Here is a 16,106-nt window from a genome sequence, read left to right as displayed (position 1 = left end):
CTTTTTCTTCTTCTTTAAAAAAATTATTTTACCTGTTTATTTAGGAATAGTTTTTGGCTCACAGAAGAGTTGCATAGATAGTACATTGTTGCCATTTCCCCTTCAGCCAGCTTTCCCCGATGTTAACATCTTTCCAAACCATGGCACAGTTGTCAAAACCAAGAAATTAACATTGGCATGATATTGGCTAAACGGCACACTATATTCTGACTCTAAGTGCTTCCACTAATGTCTTTATTTTGGTCCAGGATCCAATCCAGAATCCCATGTTGTGTTTAGTTATCCTGGGTCCAGTCTCTCCTGTGACAGTTGCTCAGTCTTTCCTTGTCCTTAAAGTCTTTGCTGCTTTTAAAGAAAGTTGTTTCAGATAAGCTAATGAAGGTAATCTCAACGTTATGGGAATGCTCAGGAATGATTATGGTCTGCAAACTTTCTAGGGTACAAATTTTATTCTTTGTAGTTCATATTGGTTAGTACTAAGTAACACTATGTTGGAAGGATCATGTTGGAAGCAGTGCAGTTATTTTAGGTTATCTGTTTTTCTTAATCCTTTGTTTCGTTTTGTTTGAATTGTTTTTTTTTTCAAGTTTTCATAAAGTAAAAAAAACCTATTGCATTAAAAAATTAGCTTCATTGTAGTTATTTTAGGTTATTTAGTTTTTCTTATACCTTTGTTTGATTATGGTTTGTTAATTTTCTTGGGGTATGGTAGGAACATGTTGGAAGAAAGTAGTTATTTTAGGTTATTTGTTTTCCTTAATCCTTTGCTTTGTTATGTTTGAAATGTTGTGTTTTTTGTTGTTTGTTTTAATTTTTTGATAAATAAAGTTAAAAGAAAGTAAAGAAGGTTTTTTCTTAAAGGTTAGTTGCAGTGTGGACTCAGAAAGTGTTTAGATGCTTTAGATGATGTATATGCAGAAAATCTGCTCTCACACAGACATGCCTTTGAAATAGGGAGACGTATTTTAAAAACAGTTTCAGAGAATTGTGGCTATTCTTCTTTGATACTATACCAAAACGGTGAGCTGGCTTTGCCGTTCTTGAGCCGAGTGACCTTGGACAAGGCCTTTTAACTGGAGGCCTCTGTAAAATGGGAAAGACAATAAAACCTGTGGTGCTGCTGCTGGGAGCATCTTGGTGAAGTTACAGCAGTCCTTTGTTTGGCCTTTGCAGTAATAATAGTAAATACACTCCTACCAAGTGCTTTATATGGACAACTCTTTTAACCTCGTTTCAACCTTAAGCTGTAGTTGCTATCGTTGTTCCCATTTTACAAAGAAAAAACTGTGGCTCATGGAGGTAAAGAGACTTACCAAATTCCAGGCAGAATCTGAACCCAGACAGGCTGGCTCACTAGGCCGTAGCCTTTGTTTTTAAACTTTTTCTTTTGTAGTAATTATAGATTTAACAGAAAAGTTGCAAAAATATTACAGAGCGTTCCTGTATCTCCCTCTTCTGTAGTCCCCTAATATTGTTCAAACAAGGAATGGGTATAGAGATGGGTACCTTCTGGTTAATAAAACTACAGACCACATTGGAATTTCAGCTTTTTTTCCCACTAATGTCCTTCTTTGTTCCAGGATCCAATCTAGGATCCCACACTGTATTGAGTTTGTAATACTTAATCTCCTTTGAGGTCTCCATTTCTCAGTCTTTTCATGGGCTTGACCTTTTTGAAGAGTGCCAATCAGTTGTTTTGTAGAATGTCCCTCAGTTTGGGTTTGTTTGATGTTTTCTCGTAATTGTGTGTTTGGGGGCAAGACTGTCATAGATGTGATATTGTGTCCTTTTCAGTGTATCATATCAGGGGGTTCACAATGTCGATATGACTTATTACTGTTACTGGTGATATTGAACTTGATCCCCTGGTTAAATGGTTGCCTGCTTAATTTCTCCATGGTGAAGTTACTCTTCTTTCCTTGTATTTAATGAATATTTGGGGAGAGATTACTTGAAACTATGCAAATTCTGTTTCTCCTTGAACTTTCATCCACAAACTTTAGCATCCATTGCTGGCTTTTATCTGTGACAATTATTATTCTGGTGTTCGCCTAATTCTGATTTTCTAATTTTCTAATCCCCTCTTTCAGCTAAGTGAAATTTTATTGTAAGGCAGAGCTGACTTTCCCCTTTTCATTTACCCATGTATTCAATTTTTTTAATCTCAGTATGGACTCATGGAAATTTATCTTATTCTGTGGGTTAAAATACAGTACTAATGTTACTTATTCTGTTGCTCAAATTTCCCCAGATTTGGTCTTTGGGAACTCCTTCAGGTTGGCTCCTGGGTTCTTTTGATGTCTCCAACATTTTTGGATCACGTCCACACTTTCTGGAACCACAGTTTATTCTAGGTTCACTTTGTAGATTCCCTGTCCCAGCTCTGGAATCAACTACTTCCCTAAGGACCCCTGATTCCGTTTATTAGAGAACAGATATTTAAAAATGAAGATATGAGCTGAGTGCCATTGCTTCTAAACTCTCTCAGGGATCTGAGCAAGGCCATCACTATGTGCGTGATTACCAACCGGCCCAGGCACACGTCTATGACTTCCATTCCTTTATTTGTAACTGCCTTCCCCAACGCTGAGAAACCTGACTCTCATTTCTCATTTATCTGTTTGGTTCTAGTAAAGCAGTTTCAGAACTCTATCCCCATCTCCCTGTAAGAAACACTTCCTGACCAACGACAGCATTTACTTCCGGTCCTTTTAGTCTGTAGCTTAGAGTCCCCAGGTGAGACAGTTGCCCACAGCTACCTTACTTCCCCACCCTCTCCGGTGTGGTTAGGGTATTCAAAATAGAGTTACGCCTATTTTTTAGTGTCTATGTTCCACATTGGGTTCCCCCCACACCCTGGTTGGTTTTAATTGTTTGTGCATTTTGGGGTGTGTGAAGGAAACATGTAGCCTGACTATGGTTCGAAGCATCAGAGCTATACCAACAGACAGGCTCAGAGAAGCCTGGCTCCCTCCTGGTGCCCTCTTCCTGCTCCATTGCCCCCTTTACCCACCCCTTTCCCACTGACCTCCTGTAAGTCACCCTTCTCTTTAGTTTCTGCTATATCCTTCCTGTATTTCTCTTAAACAAAGGAGCAGGCACCTGTGTATTTTCTTAGCTCCCCTTATATGAAGGGTAGCCAATTATAGCCGATTGTAGTACTTTTTCCACTTCGCCTTTTTTGTTTTTTAACAGCGTGTCCTGGAGATCATTCCAGATCAGTTTTCTTCGAGCTTGTCCTCATTCCTTTTCACAACTGCATCATGCCCCATTGTGTGGCTATAACACAGTTCATTCGGCCACTCTCCGATGTATGGGCGCTTAGGTTGCTTCTAATATTTTGCAATTCCAAGCAATGCTGCAACAAATTACCTTGTGCCAATACAAAAAAAAAAAAAAAGGGTATTTTTGTCTTGCTGGAGTAAGAACCAATGCTCTTAATATCACACTATACCATGTAGCATTTTTACAACCTTGATTTGGTTGCTAACATTTAAGAATTTGGAGATATCACTCCTGGGATATAAAAACCATTGTATGGAGATTTACTCTAGAAATGTAGGCAGATTTGGCAACTGTGAGCCTCTTCCTACATGACAGCTTCCATCAGAGCTGAGTGAAGGCCACCTCTCTTAGACAAGGCACAGGCTACCATTGGCGATACTCCCCACAACTCCCTGCTGCCTTACAGCTGGCCCTTGTCCCCATTTATATCACCCAGCTAGACATCTGAGTTTGCAAGCCCTAAATGATATCAGGTGTATAAAGCGTTTGGCATAATGTCTGCACATAGTAAGTGGTGATATTAATAATAATAGCTAACACTCATATAACCCTAACTAGGTACCAGGTACTGTTTCAAGTGCTTTACTTTTATTTATTCATTTAAGCCTCATAACAACATTGTAGGGGTAGATACTATTATGATTCCATTTTACAGATAAGGAAACTAACTCAGAGATGTACAGCAACTCACCCAAGGAAAGCACGGCTTGGAAATGGTAGAGCTGGGAACGTGTGCCCTTAACTACTGTTCTAGTTTGCTAATGCTGCCAGAATGCAAAACACCAGAAATGGATTGGCTTTTATAAAGGGGGTTTATTTGGTTACACAGTTACAGTCTTAGGGCCATAAAGTGTACAATGTAATGCATCGACAATTGGCTGCCTTCACTGGAGGATGGCCAAAGGCGTCTGGAAAACCTCTGGTAGCTGGGAAGGCACGTGGCTGGTGTCTGCTTGCTCCCAGGTTGCATTTCAAAATGGCATTCTCGGATTGGGGCAAGATGGCGGACTGGTGAGCTGTATGTGTTAGTTACTCCTCCAGGAAAGTAGGTAGAAAGCCAGGAACTGCATGGACTGGATACCACAGAGCAATTTGACTTTGGGCATACTTCAAGCAACACTCATGAACACGTCGAACTGCTGAGATCAGCGAAATCTGTAAGTTTTTGCGGCCAGGGGACCCGCGCCCCTCCCTGCCAGGCTCAGTCCTGTGGGAGGAGGGGCCGTCAGCGCTGGGAAGGAGAAGGGAGAACTGCAGTGGCAGCTCTTATCGGAAACTCATTCTACTGATCCAAACTCCAACCAGAGATAGACTGAGACCAGACACCAGAGAATCTGAGAGCAGCCAGCCCAGCAGAGAGGAGACAGGCATAGCAAAAAACAGCAAAGAAAAACTCCAAAATAAAAGCGGAGGATTTTTGGAGTTCTGGTGAACATAGAAAGGGAAAGGGCAGAGCTCAGGCCCTGAGGCCCCTATGCAAATCCCGAAGAAAAACTGATCTCTCTGCCCCCTGGAGCTTTCCTTAATGGCCCTAACTGCTTTGCCTCTTAGCATTTCAATAACCCATTAGATCTGCGAGGAGGGCTTTTTTTTTTTTTTTTTTTTTAACCTTGTTTTTTTCTGTTTCTAAAACAATTACTCTAAGAAGCCCAATACAGAAAGCCTCAAAGACTTGCAATTTGGGCAGGTCAAGACAAGAGCAGAACTAAGAGAGCTCTGAGACAAAATGCAATAATCCAGTGGCTGAGAAAATTCACTAAACACCACAACTTCCCAAGAAAAGGGGGGTGTCCGCTCACAGCCATCATCCTGGTGGACAGGAAACACTCCTGCCCATCGCCAGCCCCATAGCCCAGAGCTGCCCCAGACAACCCAGTGTGGGAAGTGCTTCAAATAACATGCACACACCACAAAACTGGGCGTGGACATTAGCGTTCCCTGCACCCTAAGCTGGTTGTCCCAGAGTTGGGAAGGTGGAGCAGTGTAAATTAACAAAGCCCCATTCAGCCATCATTTCAGCAGACTGGGAGCCTCCCTACACAGCCCAGCAACCCAGAACCACCCTGGTGGACGGCACTCACCTGTGACATAGCACAGTCATCCCTCAACAGAGGACCAGGGGGTGCATGGCCTGGAAGAGGGACCCACTCGCAAGTCTCAGGAGCCATACGCCAAAACCAAGGACTTGTGGGTCAGTGGCAGAGACAAACTGTGGCAGGGCTGAACTGAAGGATTAGACTATTGCAGCAGCTTTAAAACTCCAGGAACACCAGGGAGATTTGATTGTTAGAGCCACCCCCCCTCCCTGACTACCCAGACACACGCCCCATATACAGGGCGGGCAACACCAACTACACATGCAAGCTTGCCACTCACCAAAAAGGCAAAGCAGGGGAGAACTGGCTTGTGGAGAGCAGGTGGCTCGTGGATGCCACCTGCTGGTTAGTTAGAGAAAGTGCACTCCACGAAGCTGTAGATCTGATAAATTAGACAAGGACTTCAATTGGTCTACAAATCCTAAAAGAACCCTATCAAGTTCAGCAAATGCCAAGAGGCCAAAAGCAACAGAAAATTATAAAGCATATGAAAAAGCCAGACAATATGGATAACCCAAGCCCAAGCACCCAAATCAAAAGGTCAGAAGAGACAAAGTTCATAGAGCAACTAATCAAAGAACTAAAGATGAACAATGAGACCACAGTACGGGATACAAAGGATATCAAGAAGATCCTAGAAGAGCATAAAGAAGACATTGCAAGACTAAATAAAAAAATAGATGATCTTATGGAAATTAAAGAAACTGTTGACCAAATTAAAAAGATTCTGGATACTCACAGTACAAGACTAGAGGAAGTTGAACAATGAATCAGTGACCTGGAAGATGACAGAACAGAAAATGAAAGCACAAAAGAAAGAATGGGGAAAAAAATCGAAAAAATTGAAATGGACCTCAGGGATATGATAGATAATATAAAACATCCGAATATAAGACTCATTGGTGTTCCAGAAGGGGAAGAAAAGGGTAAAGGTCTAGGAGGAGTATTCAAAGAAATTGTTGGGGAAAACTTCCCAAATCTTCTAAACACCATAAATACACAAATCATAAATGCTCAGTGAACTCCAAATACAATAAATCCAAATAAACCCACTCCAAGACATATTCTGATCACACTGTCAAACACGGAAGAGGAGGAGCAAGTTCTGAAAGCAGCAAGAGAAAACCAATTCACCACATACAAAGGAAACAGCATAAGACTAAGTAGTGACTACTCAGCAGCCACCATGGAGGCGAGAAGACAGTGGCACGATATATTTAAAATTCTGAGTGAGAAAAATTTCCAACCAAGAATGCTTTATCCAGCAAAGCTCTCCTTCAAATTTGAGGGAGAGCTTAAATTTTTCACAGACAAACAAATGCTGAGAGAATTTGCTAACAAGAGACCTGCCCTACTGGAGATACTAAAGGGAGCCCTACAGACAGAGAAACAAAGAAAGGAGAGAGAGCCTTGGAGAAAGGTTCAGTACTAAAGAGATTTGGTATGGGTACATTAAAGGATATTAATAGAGAGAGGGGAAAAATATATATGACAAACATAAACCAAAGGATAAGATGGCTGATTCAAGAAATGCCTTCACGGTTATAACATTGAATGTAAATGGATTAAACTCCCCAATTAAAAGATATAGATTCTCAGAATGGATTTAAAAAAATGAACCATCAATACGTTGCATACAAGAGACTCATCTTAGACACAGGGACACAAAGAAATTGAAAGTGAAAGGATGGAAAAAAATGTTTCATGCAAGCTACAGCCAAAAGAAAGCAGGTGTAGCAATATTAATCTCAGATAAAATAGACTTTAAATGCAGGGATGTTTTGAGAGACAAAGAAGGCCACTACATACTAATAAAAGGGGCAATCCAACAAGAAGAAATAACAATCATAAATGTTTACGCACCCAATCAAGGTGCCACAAAATACATGAGAGAAACTCTGGCAAAACTAAAGGAAGCAATTGATGTTTCCACAATAATTGTGGGAGACTTCAACACATCACTCTCTCCTATAGATAGATCAACCAGACAGAAGACCAATAAGGAAACTGAAAACCTAAACAATCGGATAAATGAATTAGATTTAACAGACATATATAGAACATTACATTCCAAATCACCAGGATACACATTCTTCTCTAGTGCTCACGAAACTTTCTGCAGAATAGATCATATGCTGGGACATAAAACAAGTCTCAGTAAATTTAAAAAGGTTGAAATTATTCAAAGCACATTCTCTGACCACAATGGAATACAATTAGAAGTCAATAACCATCAGAGACTTAGAAAATTCACAAATACCTGGAGGTTAAACAACACATTCCTAAACAATCAGTGGGTTAAAGAAGAAATAGCAAGAGAAATTGCTAAATATATAGAGACGAATGAAAATGAGAACACAACATACCAAAACCTATGGGATGCAGCAAAAGCAGTACTGAGGGGGAAATTTATAGCACTAAATGCATATATTAAAATGGAAGAAAGAGCCAAAATCAAAGAACTAATGGATCAACTGAAGAAGCTAGAAAATGAACAGCAAACCAATCCTAAACCAAGTAGAAGAAAAGAAATAACAAGGATTACAGCAGAAATGAATGACATAGAGAACAAAAAAACAATAGAGAGGATAAATATCACCAAAAGTTGGTTCTTTGAGAAGATCAACAAAATTGACAAGCCCCTATCTAGACTGACAAAATCAAAAAGAGAGAAGACCCACATAAACAAAATAATGAATGAAAAAGGTGATGTAACTGCAGATCCTGAAGAAATTAAAAAAATTATAAGAGGATACTATGAACAACTGTATGGCAACAAGCTGGATAATGTAGAGGAAATGGACAATTTCCTGGAAACATATGAACAACCTAGACTGACCAGAGAAGAAATAGAAGACTTCATCCAACCCATCACAAGCAAAGAGATCCAATCAGTCATCAAAAATCTTCCCACAGAGGGTCGGGCAAGATGGTGGCATAGAGAGGAGTGGAAGCTAAGTAGTCCCCCTAGAACAACTACAAAAAACCAGAAACAACTAGTAAATAATCCAGAATAACTGCGGGGGGGACAAACGAGACCATCCACTCATCATTCACCAACCTGAATTGGGAGGAATGCCCGAGAACACAGCATAAAATCTGTAAGTAAAACCTGCGGAACCAGGTCAGGAGACCCCCTCCCCCATAGCCCGAGCTGCGGAGCCTCGTGGTGCCACAGAGAAGCTCTCTCCCAGCAAGCGAATACAGCTCAGCTGAGCTCCAACTGGGGTTTTAAGTAGCGAGTGTGAACTGCTCACTACAGGTACGCAGCCCCAAAAAACAGACAGAGGCTTTGGGTGACGACTGACCTGGGAGAGCCGGAGGGTTGCCTTGGACTGGGTCTAAAGGGGACTATCTGTTTCTTTTTTGGCTCAGTGGAGAAAGCCCCAGTCATTTTCAGTTTCCAGGGCTGTGACTCTGGGAAGGGTGGAGACACCACAAGCAGAGAGCGAGACCATTGAAATGCTAATGACCTCCACCTGAGGGGTCTGTCTTCTCTAGGAGGAAAGGGGTGGGGCCCTTTCCATTCAGAACCAGACCCCAGAGCTTGGGGGAACATGGCCATACCTCCTCACACCAGTCAAGAATTATAGGCTAACAGGCGCCACCTGCTGGGCAGAAAAGCACAGTGACCCGAGGCATCAAAGGGTGGAGCAATTTTCTAAGACACACCCGCAGGGAAACCAGATACTGAATATTTCTTCCCTCTGGGACCTGAGCCTGTTCTGGTCTGAGAAAACCCGATTTGGATAACCAAGGAAACCATGCCTAGACAACAGAAAATTACAGCCTACACTAAGAAAAACAAAGTTATGGCCCAGTCAAAGGAACAAACGTACACTTCAACTGAGATACAGGAATTTAAACAACTAATGCTAAATCAATTCAAAAAGTTTAGAGAAGATATTGCAAAAGAGATAGAGGCTGTAAAGGAAACACTGGGCATATATACGGCAGAAATCAAAAGTTCAAAAAACCTACTAGTAGAATCTATGGAAATGAAAGGCACAACACAAGACATGAAAGACACAATGGAAACATACAACAGCAGATCTCAAGAGGCAGAAGAAAACACTCAGGAACTGGAGAACAAAACACCTGAAAGCCTACACGCAAAGGAGCAGATGGAGAAAAGAATGAAAAAATATGAGCAACGTCTCCGGGAACTCAAGGATGAAACAAAGTACAATAATGTACGTATCATTGGTGTCCCAGAAGGAGAAGAGAAGGGAAAGGGGGCAGAAGCAATAATAGAGGAAATAATTAATGAAAATTTCCCATCTCTTATGAAAGACATAAAATTACAGATCCAAGAAGCGCAGCGTACTCCAAACAGAAGAGATATGAAGAGGCCTACGCCAAGACACTTAATAATCAGATTATCAAATGTCAAAGACAAAGAGAGAATCCTGAAAGCAGCAAGAGAAAAGCAATCCATTACATACAAAGGAAGCTTAATAAGACTATGTGCGGATCTCTCAGCAGAAACCATGGAGGCAAGAAGGAAGTGGTGTGATATATTTAAGATACTGAAAGAGAAAAACCACCAACCAAGAATCCTGTATCCAGCAAAGCTGTCCTTCAAATATGAGGGAGAGCTCAAAATATTTTCTGACAAACAGACAACGAGAGACTTGGTGAACAAGACACCTGCCCTACAGGAAATACTAAAGGGAGCACTACAGGGTGATAGAAGACAGGAGTGTGTGGTTTGGAACACAATTTTGGGAGATGGGAGCACAACAATGTAAGTACACTGAACAAAGGTAACTATGAATATGGTTGAGAGAGAAGATGGGGAGCATGTGAGACACCACAAGAAAGGAGGAAAGATAATGACTGGGACTGTGTAACTTGGTGAAATCTAGAGTATTCAACAATTGTGATAAAATGTACAAATATGTTCTTTTACGAGGGAGAACAAGCAAATGTCAACCTTGCAAGGTGTTAAAAGTGGGGAGGCATTGGGGGAGGGATGCAATCAGCATAAACTAGAGACTGTAACTAATAGAATCATTGTATTATGCTTCCTTTAATGTAACAAAGGTGATATACCAAGGTGAATGCAGATAAGAGGGGGGGATAGGGGAGGCATGTCAGACACTTGACATTGGTGGTATTGTCTGATTCTTTATTCTACTCTGATTTAAGGTTATTTTTCCTTTTGCTGCTTCCTAGCTGTCATTTTTTTTTGTTTCCTCTTTCTTTTGCCTCTCTACCTTCTTTGATTCTCCCTCCTGCCTTGTGGAAGAAATGTAGATGCTCTTGCTTAGTATGAGCAGAATGTTCAATTAGGATGAACTTAAATGTTTGGAAATGAACAGGGGTGTTGGTAGCAAGATGTGAGAATAACTAACAGCGCCGAATGGTGTGTGAATGAGGTGGAAAGGGGAAGCTCAAAGTCATATATGTCACCAGAAAGAAAGTTGGAGGTCAAAAGATGGAAATGTATAAAACTGAATCCTATGGTGGGCAATGTCCATGATCAACTGTACAAATACTAGAAATCACTTCATGAACCAGAACAAATGTATGACAGTACAATTAGAAGTTAATAATAGAGGGGCATATAGGGAAGAACTATATACCTATTACAAACTATATACTACAGTTAGTAGTATTTCAACATTTTTTCATGAACAGTAACAAACGTACTATATCAATACTAGGAGTTAACAATTGAGGGGGGTTGGTTAGGGATAGGGGAGGTTTAGAGTTTCCTTTTCTTTTTTCATCCTTCACTTTATTTCTTGTCTGGAGTAATGAAAAGTTTCTAAAAATTGAACAAAAATTAAGTGTGATGGATGCACAGCTGTATGAGGATACCCAGGGGCAAGTGATTGTACACTTTGGATCTTTGGATAATTGTATGGTATCTGAACAATCTCAATAAAAATGGAAAAAAAAATTAAAAAAAAATGTTACCAATTAAAAAAAGAGATTAAAGAGAAAAAAAAAAAAATCTTCCCACAAATAAATGCCCAGGGCCAGATTACTTCACAGGGGATTTCCACCAAACTTTCCAGAAAGAACTGACACCAATCTTACTCAAACTCTTTGAAAACATTGAAGAAAATGGAACCCTACCCAACTCATTTTATGAAGCTAACATCAATCTAATACCAAAACCAAGCAAAGATGCTATGAAAAAGGAAAACGACCTGCCAATCTCACTAATGAATATAGATGCAAAAATCCTCAACAAAATACTTACAAATCAAATCCAAAGACACATTAAAAAAATCATACACCATGACCAAGTGGGGTTCATTCCAGGCATGCAAGGATGGTTCAACATAAGAAAATTGATCAATGTATTACAACACATTAACAATTCAAAAGGGAAAAATCAATTGATCATCTCAATAGATGCTGAAAAAGCATTTGACAAAATCCAACATCCGTTTTTGATAAAAACACTTCAAAAGGTAGGAATTGAAGGAAACTTCCTCAATATGATAAAGAGCATATATGAAAAACCCACAGCCAGCATAGTACTCAATGGTGAGAGACTGAAAGTCTTCCCTCCAAGATCAGAAACAAGACAAGGATGCCCGCTATCACCACTGTTATTCAACATTGTGCTGGAAGTGCTAGCCAGGGCAATCCAGCAAGACAAAGAAATTAAAGGCATCCAGATTGGAAAAGAAGAAGTAAAACTGTCATTGTTTGCAGACGATATGATCTTATATCTGGAAAACCCTGAGAAATCGATGATACAGCTACTAGAGCTAATAAACAAATTTAGCAAAGTAGCGGGATACAAGATTAATGCACATAAGTCAGTAATGTTTCTATATGCTAGAAATGAACAAACTGAAGAGACACTCAAGAAAAAGATACCATTTTCAATAGCAACTAAAAAAATTGAGTACCAGGAGTAAACTTAACCAAAGATGTAAAAGACCTACACAAAGAAAACTACATAACTCTACTAAAAGAAATAGAAGGGGACCTTAAAAGATGGAAAAATATTCCATGTTCATGGACAGGAAGGCTAAATGTCATTAAGATGTCAATTCTACCCAAACTCATCTACAGATTCAATGCAATCCCAATCAAAATTCCAACAACCTACTTTGCAGACTTGGGAAAGCTAGTTATCAAATTTATTTGGAAAGGGAAGATGCCTCAAATTGCTAAAGACACTCTAAAAAAGAAAACCGAAGTCAGAGCACTTACACTCCCTGACTTTGAAAGTTATTATAAAGCCACAGTTGTCAAAACATCATGGTACCGGCACAAAGATAGACATATAGATCAATGGAATCAAATTGAGAATTCAGAGATAGACCCCCAGATCTGTAGCCGACTGATCTTTGATAAGGCCCCCAAAGTCACTGAACTGAGTCATAATGGTCTTTTCAACAAATGGGGCTGGGATATCCATATCCAAAAGAATGAAAGAGGACCCCTACCTCACACCCTACACAAAAATTAACTCAAAATGGACCAAAGATCTCAATATAAAAGAAAGTACCATAAAACTCCTAGAAGATAATGTAGGAAAACATCTTCAAGACCTTGTATTAGGCGGACACTTTCTAGACTTTACACCCAAAGCACAAGCAACAAAAGAAATAATAGATAAATGGGAACTCCTCAAGCTTAGAAGTTTCTGTACCTCAAAGGAATTTCTCAAAAAGGTAAAGAGGCAGCCAACTCAATGGGAAAAAATTTTTGGAAACCATGTATCTGACAAAAGACTGATATCTTGCATATATAAAGAAATCCTACAACTCAATGACAATAGTACAGACAGCCCAATTATAAAATGGGCAAAAGATATGAAAAGACAGCTCTCTGAAGAGGAAATACAAATGGCCAAGAAACACATGAAAAAATGTTCAGCTTCACTAGCTATTAGAGAGATGCAAATTAAGACCACAATGAGATACTATCTCACACCGATTAGAATGGCTGCCATGAAACAAACAGGAAACTACAAATGCTGGAGGGGATGTGGAGAAATTGGAACTCTTATTCATTGTTGGTGGGACCGTATAATGGTTCAGCCACTCTGGAAGTCAGTCTGGCAGTTCCTTAGAAAACTAGATATAGAGTTACCCTTCGACCCAGCGATTGCACTTCTCTGTATATACCCGGAAGATCGGAAAGCAGTGACACGAACAGATATCCGCAAGCCAATGTTCATAGCAGCATTATTCAATTGCCAAGAGATGGAAACAACCCAAATGTCCTTCAACAGATGAGTGGATAAATAAAATGTGGTATATACACACGATGGAATACTACACGGCAGTAAGAAGGAACGATCTCGTGAAACATATGACAACATGGATGAACCTTGAAGACATAATGCTGAGCGAAATAAGCCAGGCACAAAAAGAGAAATACTATATGCTACCACTAATGTGAACTTTGAAAAATGTAAAACAAATGGTTTATAATGTAGAATGTAGGGGAACTAGCAATAGAGAGCAATTAAGGAAGGGGGAACAATAATCCAAGAAGAACAGATAAGCTATCATGTGTAAATTTAACGTTCTGGGAATGCCCAGGAAGGACTATGGTCTGTTAATTTCTGATGGGTATAGTAGGAACAAGTTCACAGAAATGTTGCTATATTAGGTAACTTTCTTGGGGTAGAGTAGGAACATGTTGGAAGTAAAGTAGTTGTCTTAGGTTAGTTGTCTTTTTCTTACTCCCTTGTTATGGTCTCTTTGAAATGTTCTTTTATTGTATTTTTTTTAATTATTTTTTTCTTATTTTTTTATTTTTCATACAGTTGATTTAAAAAAAAAAATTTAAAAAAAACAACAGCAAGGGAAAAAAATATGTAGAGCCCCCTTGAGGAGCCTGTGGAGAATGCAGGGGTATTGGCCTACCCCACCTCGATGGTTGCTAACATGACCACAGACATAGGGAACTGGTGGTTTGATGGGTTGAGCCCTCTACCACAGGATATACCCTTGGGAAGACTGTTGCTGCCAAGGAGAGGCTAGGCCTCCCTATAATTGTGCCTAAGAGCCTCCTCCCGAATGCCTCTTTGTTGCTCAGATGTGGCCCTCTCTAGCTAAGCCAACTTGAAAGGTGAAATCACTGCCCTCCCCCCTACGTGGGATCAGACACCCAGGGGAGTGAATCTCCCTGGCAATGTGGAATATGACTCCCGGGGAGGAATGTAAACCCAGCATCGTGGGATGGAGAACATCTTCTTGACCAAAAGGGGGATGTGAAATGAAATGAAGTAAGTTTCAGTGGCTGAGAGACTCCAAAAGGAGCCAAGAGGTCACTCTGGTGGGCAGTCTTACGCACAATTTAGACAACCCTTTTTAGGTTTAAAGAATTGGGGTACCTGGTGGTAGATACCTGAAACTATCAAACCACAACCCAGAACCCATGCATCTCGAAGACAATTGTATAAAAATGTAGCTTATGAGGGGTGACAATGGGATTGGGAAAGCCATAAGGACCACACTCCCCTTTGTCTAGTTTATGGATGGATGAGTAGAAAAATAGGGGAAGGAAACAAACAGACAAACAGACAGACAAAGGTACCCAGTGTTCTTTTTTACTTTAATTGCTGTTTTTCACTTTAATTATTATTCTTGTTATTTTTGTGTGTGTGCTAATGAAGGTGTCAGGGATTGATTTAGGTGATGAACGTACAACTAACTAGGTAATGGTACTGTGAACAATCGAATGTACGATTTGTTTTGTATGACTTTGTGGTATGTGAATATATCTCAATAAAATGAAGATTTAAAAAAAAAGAGAAACACAGAGGGTGACATGGTAGTAGGAATGAGCAGGCTACCTTCAGGGGTTTGTGAAAGGATCATTAGGGCAGCCTGAGGACACTGAGAGATAAGTCATAATTTCAGAATACGCAACTATTCTGTCTCAATAAAAACCAAATGATAGAAGAAGTACATAATCTGGGATATGCTCTCCCTTGGCCCATCCATCACTCCTTCCCATCCCTGTGGTTGATATCAATGATTATTACTTGAAATATTAAAATTAGGGTCCATTCCATGAAGATGAAAGGATAGGCCATCTATAGGCATCCACTAACCAGTTAGGTGAAATATTGAACCATAAGAGAGCATCTTCATCAACCATTTTAAAAACCAGCATTTCAGAGCCCCCTTGAGGAGCTGGTGAAGAATGCAATGGTTTTGAGTTCTCCCACCTAAATGGTTGCTGATGTGCTCACAGACATAGGGGACTGGTGGTTTGATGGGTTGAGCCCTCTACCACAGGACTTGCCCTTGGGAAGACTGTCGCTGCAAAGGAGAGGCTAGGCCTCCCTATAATTGTGCCTAAGAGCCTCCTCCCGAATGCCTCTGTGTTGCTCAGATGTGGCCCTCTCTCTCTAGCTAAGCCAACTTGGCAGATGAAATCACTGCCCTCCCCACTACGTGGGATCTGACACCCAGGGGAGTGAATCCCCCTGGCAATGTGGAATATGACTCCCGAGGAGGAATCTAGACCTGGCATCGTGGGATGCAGAACATCTTCTTGACCAAAAGGGGGATGTGAAATGAAATGAAATAAATTTCAGTGGCTGAGAGACTCCAAAAGGAGCTTAGAGGTCACTCTGGTGGGCACTCTTACGCACAATTTAGACAACCCTTTTTAGGTTCTAAAGAATTGGGGTAGCTGGTGGTAGATACCTGAAACTATCAAACTACAACCCAGAACCCTTGAATCTCGAAGACAATTGTATAAATATGTAGCTTATGAGGGGTGACAATG

At 40.4% G+C, this 16,106-nt stretch overlaps 1 protein-coding gene across 1 annotated transcript in view; it reads left to right on the top strand.

Annotated features, from left to right (window-relative positions):
• The window catches only part of ACP7 (acid phosphatase 7, tartrate resistant (putative)), a 33,357-nt gene that overhangs the window by 1,220 nt on the left and 16,031 nt on the right, over positions 1 to 16,106 (top strand). The window lies entirely within an intron of this gene.

Source organism: Choloepus didactylus, chromosome 27 (assembly GCF_015220235.1).
Source record: "Choloepus didactylus isolate mChoDid1 chromosome 27, mChoDid1.pri, whole genome shotgun sequence".
Taxonomy (NCBI): domain Eukaryota; kingdom Metazoa; phylum Chordata; class Mammalia; order Pilosa; family Megalonychidae; genus Choloepus; species Choloepus didactylus.
The sequence above is the reverse complement of the archived record's forward strand: the minus strand, read 5'-3'. Positions and strand labels throughout refer to the sequence as shown.